This window comes from Myripristis murdjan, chromosome 15 (genome assembly GCF_902150065.1).
Source record: "Myripristis murdjan chromosome 15, fMyrMur1.1, whole genome shotgun sequence".
In the NCBI taxonomy this organism is placed as follows: Eukaryota; Metazoa; Chordata; class Actinopteri; order Holocentriformes; family Holocentridae; genus Myripristis; species Myripristis murdjan.
In genome coordinates, this window is record NC_043994.1 from 32,462,161 (window position 1) to 32,473,361 (window position 11,201).

Sequence of the window (11,201 nt, forward strand, 5' to 3'; positions counted from 1 at the left end):
GGACCAAGTGTACGGCAGTTATAAAGTCTGTGCTAGCTCCATACTCCATACTCATCCATACCATAGGGAGTTAAGGGAAGACATTGGTGAGTCTCCATATTCTCTCTACCTGGACGAAACCACTGACATATCAGTTAATAAACTCTTGTGTATATGTGTGAAGTACCGATCACAGAAACACGGCAAGTTTGTCAGTACCTATCTCAAGCTTGTTGAGCTTTTTGATGCTAATGCTAATGGCATATCAAATGCAATCATCGCTTTTCTCAGAGAGTGTGACCTGGACATCAAAAACATGGTGGGAATTGCTACAGACGGGGCGAGTGTTATGGTTGGAAAAAATCACTCCGTTTTCACGCTACTGAAAAAAAAGCAGCCTTGTCTGCAGCTTATTCGCTGCATTTGCCACTCACTGGATATCGCCATCAGGTTGCTCACCCTGCCAATATCAAACGCCCATGTTGAGAGAGCATTTTCTCAGGTGACGCTCCTAAAGGACGACACAAGAAATCGGATGGGTCTACCGCTCCTGTCCAGCCTCTTGGATGTCCGCTTTGGCCTGAGCAGGAATGAATGGACATCCGCTACTTTCAAACCTCCCCGGCAATTGTTTGGGAGATTTGATTCCTCATTGTATTAACCAGCTGACCAAGCTTGCAGTGAATGTACATAGTTCTTCAAGTTACGAACATTCTTCAAGTTCTGAACTTTCATTACGGAAGAGAAGACGCTGATTCTGCATTAAGGTAAGAAAAAATATGTAGCCTATTTGTGTGACTGTGACTGATTTAGGCTAGTTAATTGTATATTTAAAGTTATTTAATAATCAATTTGAAAGCTACATTTTTGTGTCTCTCTTGAATGTCACGGATGTGTATAGAGCGGCGAGGAGAGAAAGAGAGAGAGACGGTGTTTATTTCATTAATAATGGTACAGTTTATTTATGATAGAAAATATGTTTAAAGACCATTTTACTAAGGAAGGAAAAGGAAAAAATCCTTTAGATTTTTGTGCCTGCCATTTCAGACCAGTAAAACGAAAATGGCTTTTTGTTTGTGTTTTTTAATTGAATATCAAATCACTATTGCGTTTTCATTCCTTTACTTTCTGTTTCTGAAAACAAAAGAACAATAACAGAACTGTACTTTAGCAATAAGTTCATGTAAATCTATGGTCTTTATAGTAAATTTCACTTTTTTACGTTTGAGGAAGTGGAAGTGAGAGGAGGGGATCTAAAAAGTGTGGTCACCCAAGGGCACCACACTGTTAATATGGGTCTGAGGTGTGTGTGCGAGAAAGAGAGAGCCTACCAGATTTTTTGTTGCTCACATTTCTTTGCAGTATTTGATTACTTGATTGTGGTTAAGCTACGATGCCAGAGGTGCGTTTTGCAGTTTGTGTATTTGGTTGTCTCAGTGCATTCTTTATTTGGTTATTTAATGCAGATATGAAGCTTTGCATGCTTATGATGGGTTTTCTGTTGCGTAAGTAATAGTTTTACGGTTTTGCCTGGGTTTCTGGCGAGGTTATGATTTGGGCTGGTTTTTATTGAATTGGGCGGATTTTAAGGTCTGATTGGGCTGGAAACTGTCAGTCGGATCTGGCAACCCTGGTTGTGTCCTGTCTCCACTCTTGTATTCCTTATACACACATTTTTGTCAGTCACACACTAGTTCAGTCTTGCTGTATAAGTTTGCAGATGACAGCCCCAGATCCCCCAAAAATTCACGTCGTAACTCCAATACTGCTACTGGTGACACTGAAAAACGGGAGTGTTTCTATTGCCATGAGCAGGGTCACCTTATCGCTGTCTGTCCCACTCTTAAGAGAAAAGAACAATCCAAAAATGGCAAAAAACCATCACCAATTGGTTTCATACACACCCAGCCACCTCTCCCGGATGTGGTGGATGAGATTGATGAGGATTTCAAACCATTTGTTACACAAGGTTCTGTTTCTCTTGGGGGTGAGGATAAGGCCGTTCCGATCACTATCCTGCGAGATACTGGTGCGAAACAGTCTCTAATGTGTGAAGGTTCTTCCATTTTCAGCTCAGTCTTACTGTGGTTCTGACATTGTAGCATGGGGGGTTAAGCTAAGTGCTGTGCGTGCCCCATTGCATTTCATTCAGTTAACCTCTAGGATTGTGTCAGGCAGAGTCAAAATCGCTGTGAGACCCCAGCTGCCAATAGCTGGTATTGATCTGATTCTAGGCAATGATTTGGCCGGTGGAAAAGTCTTCCCATCTCCAGAGGTAATTGAAAACCCAATTGCCGATTTGTGTGTTTCTGAGTCTGCTGCACCCGGCTTGCCTCCTTTGTTCCCTGTGTGTGCTGTAACCCGTGCTCAAGCCCGAAAACTTGGAGACTTGGTGGATCTCAGTGACTCTTTTATGACTACTTCTGATCCCACAGGTTCTCTCTCAGATGTTAAAGAGAATGTTGTGGTGGAGCTTCAGCCTGATGTCAACACTCTGACACTTTCAGTAGACAAAGAACAGTTGATTAATGCACAGAAAACTGATGACTCCTTGTCTCCTTGTTTTTCTCTTGTAACAGGTCCAAAATGTGATAAGTCTGGGTCCTACCTGGTAGATGATGGGGTTCTGATGCGCCGCTGGTCTCCTCTTTCTGGTCAAGCGTATGAGTCTGTGACTCAAGTTGTGGTGCCCCAACCGTTTCGTTCCCAGGTGCTAGGTTTAGCTCATGACCATAGCATGTCTGGTCATTTAGGTATTAGAAAGACCTACAGCCGTATCCTCCGCTACTTCTTTTGGCCGGGTCTTAAGTCAGATGTTGTGAAATTCTGTCGCTCATGCCACACCTGTCAGGTCTCAGGTAAGCCAAATCAGGTGATCCCTGTAGCTCCATTAAAGCCAATCCCAGCTGTGGGAGAGCCGTTTGAGCATGTGATTGTAGACTGTGTGGGCCCTTTGCCAAAAACCAAGTCTGGTAATCAGCACATTCTCACTGTGATGTGTGCTGCAACCCGTTACCCTGAGGCTGTCCCATTGCGTTCATTAAAAGCTTGTGTCATTGTAAAAGCGCTAGTCAAGTTCTTCTCCACATTTGGCCTTCCAAGGCGCATTCAAAGTGACCAAGGGTCAAATTTTATGTCTAAAATCTTCGCCCAGGTCATGTCAGAGCTAAATGTGAAACACCACACTTCCAGCGCTTATCATCCTGAGAGCCAGGGTGCATTAGAGAGATTCCACCAAACTCTGAAAAGCATGCTTCGCAAATATTGTACTGAGACAAACCATGAGTGGGATGAGGGACTGCCCTTGTTGTTGTTTGCTGTGAGGGAGACATTGCAGGAGTCATTAGGGTTCAGTCCAGCTGAATTAGTGTTTGGCCACACCGTGCGCGGCCCTTTGCGCCTGTTGCGAGAGAAATTTCTCTCCAACAAAAGTAGTTCGTGTGAGAACATTTTGGATTACGTTAGCTCCTTCAGGGAGAGACTGCATCACGCTTGTGATTTGGCCCGTGATTCACTCTCCACTGCGCAGTCCAAAATGAAAATAAACTTTGATAAAAAGTCTGTTGCGCGGACCTTCACTCCTGGTGACCGTGTCCTTGTTCTGCTACCTCTAGTTGGTTCTGGTCTTCAGGCAAAATTTTGCGGACCATATGTGGTGGACCGTAAGCTCAGTGAAACAGACTATGTAATCCACACTCCTGATCGCAAGAAAAAAACCCGTGTGTGTCATATTAACATGTTGAAAACATATGTTGACCGTGAGAAGAGTGTCCCACCTCCAATAGTTGCGCCTGTTGCCACGGTGTCTGTTGCACAGCCCCCATATGATCCCAGGGATGATGGGCTGGATGACAGACGCAGCTCCTTTTCATGTGCGCGCCTCAGGAATTCAGAAATCCTGTCAAATCTAGATGCCCATTTGGCACACTTGTCTGACTCTGCCAGGTCTGATATTAGCATGCTTGTACAAGCCTATCTGACCCTCTTTGGCGACATCCCCACTCAAACTACTGTGTTATGTCATGACATTGATGTGGGTGACCACCTGCCAATAAAACAGCACGCCTACAGAGTTCATCCAACAAAACGTGCCATAATGCAACAAGAGGCAACATACAGTACCTCATTGAAAATGGTTTTGCTGTGCCGAGTAATAGCCCATGGAGCTCTCCTTCGTTACTTGTTCCAAAATCTGACCAAACTCCGCGATTCTGCAATGACTATCGCAAGGTAAATGCCATTACTGACTCTTTTCCGCTCCCTCGCATGGATGACTGTGTTGATCGGGTGGGTTCGGCCAAGTATGTCACAAAACTAGATCTCTTAAAAGGTTACTGGCAGGTCCCCCTATCCCCTCGTGCCTCTGAGATCAGTGCATTCGTCACTCAGAGGCTCATGAGCATGGTTCTTTGAGGGGTGAGCAACTGTGAGGTTTACTTAGATGATATTGTGGCCTACTCCTCCAACTGGACTGAACATGTGAAAACCCTCTCGGAGATTTTTGATCGGTTGTGTAAAGCTTCCCTAACCCTCAATTTGGCCAAATGTGAGTTTGGGAAGGCTGTTGTTACCTATCTAGGTAAGATGGTGGGACAAGGATGTGTCTGTCCCGTAACTGCTAAGGTGCAGGCTATTGTAGATTTCCCAGCTCCCCAAACTCGCCGTGAGCTCCGCCGTTTTCTGGGGATGGCTGGATATTATCGTGGTTTTTGTAAGAACTTTTCAGATGTAGTGGCTCCACTGACAAGCTTGGCAAGCCCAAAAATTCCTTTCCAGTGGTCAGAGAAGTGTCAGTTTGCTTTTGAGGCCATTAAAGCTCTTCTCTGTAGTGCGCCTGTACTCACTGCCCCAGACTTTGAGCGTCCCTTTAAGCTGGAGGTGGATGCCAGTGCGTTTGGCGTTGGTGCAGTGCTCCTACAGGAGGATGAGCGTGGCATTGATCACCCAGTCTGCTACTTTTCCAAAAAGCTCACAAAGCACCAGCTACATTACAGCACTATTGAAAAAGAGGCCTTGGCCTTACTATTGGCATTGCAACACTTTGAGGTGTACCTTGGGTCTAACCCTGAGACAACTGTCGTCTTCTCTGATCACAATCCACTCGTGTTCCTAACTAGAATGCAGAATAGCAATCAACGCCTCATGCGCTGGTCCTTGTTGCTTCAGGACTTTAATGTTGACATCCGTTACAAGAAAGGCTTAGAAAATGTCATGGCTGATGCACTGTCTAGGTCTTAGAGTGTCAAACATTTCCTTTGATTGAGTAAATGTTTATTCTTATGTGGGGGGGTGTTATGACCCTGGGTTATAGGTCAATTTTATTGCTGTGATTTTTGTTGTGGTGTTATCCCTCCTTGCCAAGGGTGATGTTACCATCCTTAGGGTCTTTCTCTCTCCAGGTGCTGTTGTTCCTCCTCTTCTCAGGGTGGTGCTACCACATTGGAGTCTATCCTGGAGCTGGCTGCTGGTTGGTGGATGGCGATTGGTGGGGGCCAGGGGTGGACTGGCCATCGGGCACACCGGGCATTTGCCCGGTGGGCCGATGTGCTAAGTGGGCCGACAGTCCCCCGACACTTTTTTTTTTTTTTTTTTTTTTAATTATCATTGAAATAGCTGACCGTAAGATCAGTAGATCAGCGGCCCGATTGACACTGGGCTGGCCCAATCACATTGCTAAACAACCCCTTTTGCTTAGTTTGGTCCCGCCTGCATAATGATTTCGGCAAATAAAGTCATTGCAAGAGTTTGTTTACTAACCACCGGGCCGGCCCTTGAGACACACTGCTCTGCGGCCCATTGGTTATTTTTCTTCACTGACACGGGGCTGGCCCAATCATATCACGAGCCTGTGGCTCGGTGCGCCGGTGTGCAGTGCAACGCGGGTCGAACGTTATCTTATAGGATCTACTGAGATGGAGAGAAAACGCAAAAGTGGCACAGAGAAACTGCGAGAAAAAAAGCGGCTGTCAATTTTCAAACCGATCAGACTTTTTCGCTTTTTCGTAATTTATCAACATGAATGAAGAACAAGCCCAAACAATGCCAGAGGAACACAATTCCCGATGGTAGAGCGGATAGTGCCCCCGTCTGCCATGCAGGAGATCTTCGGTTCAATTCCCCACCCGGACAAAAGGTGGATTTTACTTTATTACCTCACTTTGTTGTTAACCATGACAGTGAAGTGATTCTTATCATTCTGCCTGTCACTGGCTAGATGACACACACAGTGGCATTTAGGGTTTCTGTAATTTTCATTTCTGTACTCTTTTTGTGAATTTGTAACCCAGGTGCTAAATTATTATTATTATTATCATTACTATTATTGTTATTATTATTTTGCCTTGTTTTGTTTTGGGTTTTTTTGTTGTTGGTTTTTTTTTTGTTGCCTTTTTTAATGCCTTGTTCTAACTTTATGGGGAGATATATATACCAATCGAATCAGATTCAGATTTAAAGGATTTGTGTGATATACTTTGTTTGTCGCCATGACCTTCCTATGTGCAGTTTGGGCTCATTCTCCATTCATGTTGATAGGCACCTGCACTTACTGATCTGAAATAGATGCCCAAAAGGTGTTGGCCAGTTGTGGCCTGTTCAATAGAATAAAAAAGTTCAATTCCTATTCATCTATTGTATTTTATTGTTCCACTATAGTACTATAGTCCAGTATGATTGGGGCAGCCAAGTAATTTGACATATTTGAACAATTTTTTAAAAAGTAACGTAATAGTTACTTTTCCTGGTAATTAATTACTTTTTAGTAGAAGTAACTAGTAACTATAATTAATTACTTTTTCAAAGTAACGTGCCCAACACTGCTGATGACAGCTAACTAATTGCATGGCATTATGGCTTTAAAGAGTTGCACAGTTGGTATACACATTTAAGAGAGCAAAAGGACCGGAAAGGTGTGCGTTATCGAATGTGGTGGGCCGGTCTGGTCCAAAATGCCCGGGCCGATTTTTTGTCCCAGTCCGCCCCTGGTGGGGGCTGCTATAAAATGGCTGCCGTTTGAGCTGATCTTCCTTTTCTCTTAGCCCTACTCCCAACTGTATCAGGCATTGCTGTTCTATGTGTGGGGTTGTACTTGATGGTGTGTTATAGATTGTTGTTTAGCAGTCCAGGTAGCTGTAGGGGTGAGTAGCTCTTTTGTTTAACCTTTTTCTCCTGTTTATACATGTAGGGAGTCAGGTTAGAGACCTGTCTTTTGTTTTCTTTACTTTTGAATAGGTAAGTTAAATTCTTGGCAGATTGTTTTTGTTTGTTGTTTCGAGCCAAACTCACCCTGAAGACAATGCTACCATTTGCTTGTTAAAATAAATGATCTTTTTGCTGGACTGCAGTACTGTGGCCTTGGTCATCCTTGGGAGTGGGGAAAGAGGGGAGCATCTTTTCATGTGCGTTCGGTTCCCCTAGGCCGGACGCAACAGTGCTCAACATCCCGCTTCAGAGATAGCACATACCCTTTGGCTATTAGACAACTGAACTTGCACTGACTTTAATGGTTATGTATATACAGATTACATTGTAAGTAGCACTTTAACAAAACTGCATGCACTTTCAGTGCCGCTGGGTATTGCATATTACTTATTGTTTACTGTCTGTTTGTGTTTATGCTCATCTTTTTGTATGTGATGTGCTGCTGTTCTGTCCTTGTGTATGATATTTATGTCAGAGAGTCTACCAGGACAAATTCCTATCAACTTGTTGGCATGGCAATAAATCTATTGAATCTATTCTAGGACTACAGTGGGTAGAAGAGGTGAGACCAGAGCGAGTAGTCGTTTGCTCAGATTCTGCAGCGGCTATTATAAGTCTGAATTCAAAAGTAATGAATAGAGAGGATTTGAAGAAAGAGATATTAATGATATTGATGAGGATACAGAGACTGGGAACTGATGTGCAATTTAGTTGGGTACCAGCCCATTCAGGAGTTGAGGGTAATGAAAGAGCAGACGAAATACCTAAAAGAGCAGTGTAATTAAATAACAACAGTATTTTACAAAACCCTTTTGGAAAAGGTGAAGCCACATCATTAATAAGAGAAACGGTGAGAAATTCAAGGCAGAAGAAGTAGGATACAGATTCTGAAGGCAGACATTATCACTACATTCAGAACTCCGTTAATGTAACAGGTTTCAAAGGGAAATGCAGAAGAGAGGAGGAAATAATATCAAGACTAAGATTAGGTCACACAGGATTGAGATCAACCCTCAATTTAATGGGTAAATGTCAGACAGATAAATGCAATGTATGTAAGGTGAATGAAAGTGTTGAACATGTTATTATGAATTGTACTAAGTATGATAGAGAGAGAAAGGAACTTAAAAAAACAAATATATGAACTTCAGCTCCCATGGAGCCTAAAAGAAATTTTAGGAAGAGGGGGAAAAATGAGCCAGGCCTTATGTCATGTCTTCACAATGTCATCACAACAGCGCTACAGTGATCCCCACACCCCCCCTCCCAGAGCCACAATCTCCCAGACGGTAACGACTGATACCGGTGCCCCTCGCAGAGCCGGCAGTGCTTTTCAGCAAGCAGGGGCGCCTGCAGCTGCATAGATAATAGATTAGCGCTGATGGTTTTTTTTTTTTTTTTTTTTTTTTTTTTATTTGCCTATGTTGCCGCCTTAGGCGAAAATACTGCCATGTTACTACTCCTACACAGTTACGTAAGTGCGGCACGGTGAGACTAAGTTGGTTTATTACGGCGGTTGCCTGTGCAGAAGTTAGAGACGAAGTAAGTTTGGACTCTGTGTTTTAAGTTGTTACTGAAGTCTCTTATGCATGTCTTCAGCTGTTGTGTGTCTGTAAAGATAAGAGCTGTGTGTTTTACTGTTTTACCTGTGTTAATTTAATATTCATGTTCCTCGGGATGGCCAAGGCGGTGGAGTTGCAGCTATTTTTAATTCAAAATTAGCTATACCACCAAAACCTAAATTTAAGTATAATTCATTTGAAAGCCTACTTCTTACTTTTCCAGTTTGGAAGGCAGTTCAACCAATCTTATTTGCCATAATATACCGTCCTCCTAATTCAGCGTATTCTGAATTTCTGTTGGAATTCCCAGATTTCTTATCAGATTTAGTTCTCAGTGCTGATAAAGTGATTATAGTTGGAGATTTTAACATCCATACCGACATGGAAAACTCTCTTAACACGGCGTTCATTTCGTTATTGGACTCAATTGGCTTCTCTCAGAGAGTGAATGAACCTACCCATAAAGATAATCACACTCTTGACCTTGTCCTTACTTATGGAATTGACATTGAACATTTGACAGTGTTTCCACAGAATCCTCTCTTATCTGACCATTATCTGACCTACCTTTGAATCCGTTCTTCAAGATTACCGGCCGCTTGAAAAAAAAAAACATTTCTACTAGATGCTTATCTGATACTGCTGTTACTAATTTTAAGGAGGAACTCCCATCAGCTCTTAGTTTATTACCAAGTCTAAATTTAACTAATGACTCTTATGCTTCCTTTAGTCCCTCGCAAATTGACAATCTCTTCGATAGTGTTGCAGCGTCACTTCGAACGACACTTGACGCTGTCTCTCCTCTTAAAAAGAAGACTATAAAACAAAAGAGGTCAGCTCCATGGTATAACTCGCATACTCGTGAACTGAAACGAACCTCACAGAGACTCGAAAGATTATGGTGCTCTTCCAAAACGGAAGAATCTCACTTATCCTGGCAAGATAGTCTAAAAATTTACAGAAAGGCCCTCCACGTCGCTAAAACGGCCTTCTATTCATCTCTGATAGAGGAAAACAAAAATAATCTCAGGTTTCTTTTTAGCACTTTAGCTAGACTTACAAAGAGTCATAACTCTACTGATTGATAACATCCTTCCCACAATTGGCATTAACCAAACGCCCCTAGAGACATCTATCAAAGATAATAACTTAGAGGCTTTCTCCCGGATTAATCTCTCGGAACTAACTTCAATTATCTCCTCCTCCAAATCATCTACGTGTCTCCTAGACCCTATTCCAACAAAGCTGCTTAAAAAAGTATTACCTCTAGTTAGCACATCTCTTCTAGCTATGATGAATATGTCTTTATCGACAGGTTACGTGCCACAGTCCTTTAAAGTAGCTGTAATTAAACCACTCCTCAAAAAACCTACTCTTGACTCAGATGTCTTAGCCAACTATAGACCAATATCTAATCTTCCTTTTCTCTCAAAGATATTGGAGAAAGTAGTCGCTAATCAGCTCTGTAGCTACTTACAGCAAAATGAACTATTCAAAAATTTTCAGTCAGGATTTAGAGTGCACCATAGCACAGAGACAGCCCTGGTTAGAGTTACAAACGACCTCCTAACCGCATCAGATAATGGATTTCTCTCTGTACTTGTGTTATTGGATCTTAGTGCAGTTTTTGATACCATCGACCATCACATTCTATTACAGAGATTAAAGCACCTAATTGACATTAAAGGAACAGCATTAAACTGGTTTAAGTCCTATTTATCAGATCGACATCAGTTTGTTCATGTTAATGAATCCTCCTCCTGCGGGAAGTTAAAATATGGTGTTCCTCAGGGTTCTGTGCTTGGCCCTATTTTATTCGTTTTGTATATGCTTCCTTTAGGTAATATTATCCAGAAATACTCCGTGAACTTCCATTGTTATGCGTACGATACTCAGTTGTACGTATCCGTAAAGCCAAAAGAAACTCATCAGCTAAGTAAACTTAAAGCCTGCCTTAAGGAGATAAAGGCCTAGATGGCCACCAATTTTCTACTATTAAACTCAGAAAAAACATAAGTTATCATGTTCGGCCCTAAATACCTTAGGGAATCAGTTTCTAATGACATAGCTACTCTGGATGGCATTACTTTGGCCCCCAGCTCCATGGTAAGGAACCTCGGAGTCATTTTCGATGTGGATTTGTCCTTTACCTCCCATATTAAACAGATCTCTAAAACCGCCTGTTTTCACTTGCGTAATATCTCTAAAGTCCGGCATATCTTGTCTCAGAGTGACGCAGAAGAATTAATCCACGCCTTCGTTACCTCTAGGTTAGACTACTGTAACTCCTTATTATCAGGTTGTACCAGCAAGTGGTTAAAGACTCTCCAGCTGGTCCAAAACGCTGCTGCACGTGTGCTGACTAGAACTAGGAGAAGAGATCATATTACTCCAATATTGGCTTCTTTACATTGGCTTCCTGTAGAATCTAGAATAGAATTTAAAACTCTTCTCCTCACC

At 42.5% G+C, this 11,201-nt stretch overlaps 1 protein-coding gene across 2 annotated transcripts in view; it reads left to right on the forward strand.

The window, feature by feature from the left end:
• The first annotated feature begins 733 nt into the window (after nucleotides 1–733).
• LOC115373067 (barrier-to-autointegration factor-like) overlaps nucleotides 734–11,201 on the forward strand; it is a 14,130-nt gene continuing 3,662 nt past the window's right edge. Inside the window, exon 1 of one of the 2 annotated variants that reach the window (XM_030071305.1) lies at nucleotides 734–746. The gene's annotated coding sequence lies outside the window, so the exon portion shown is untranslated. Of the gene's footprint in view, nucleotides 747–8,653; nucleotides 8,722–11,201 lie in introns of those variants that run through there. The other variant, XM_030071304.1, reaches the window with a different exon arrangement.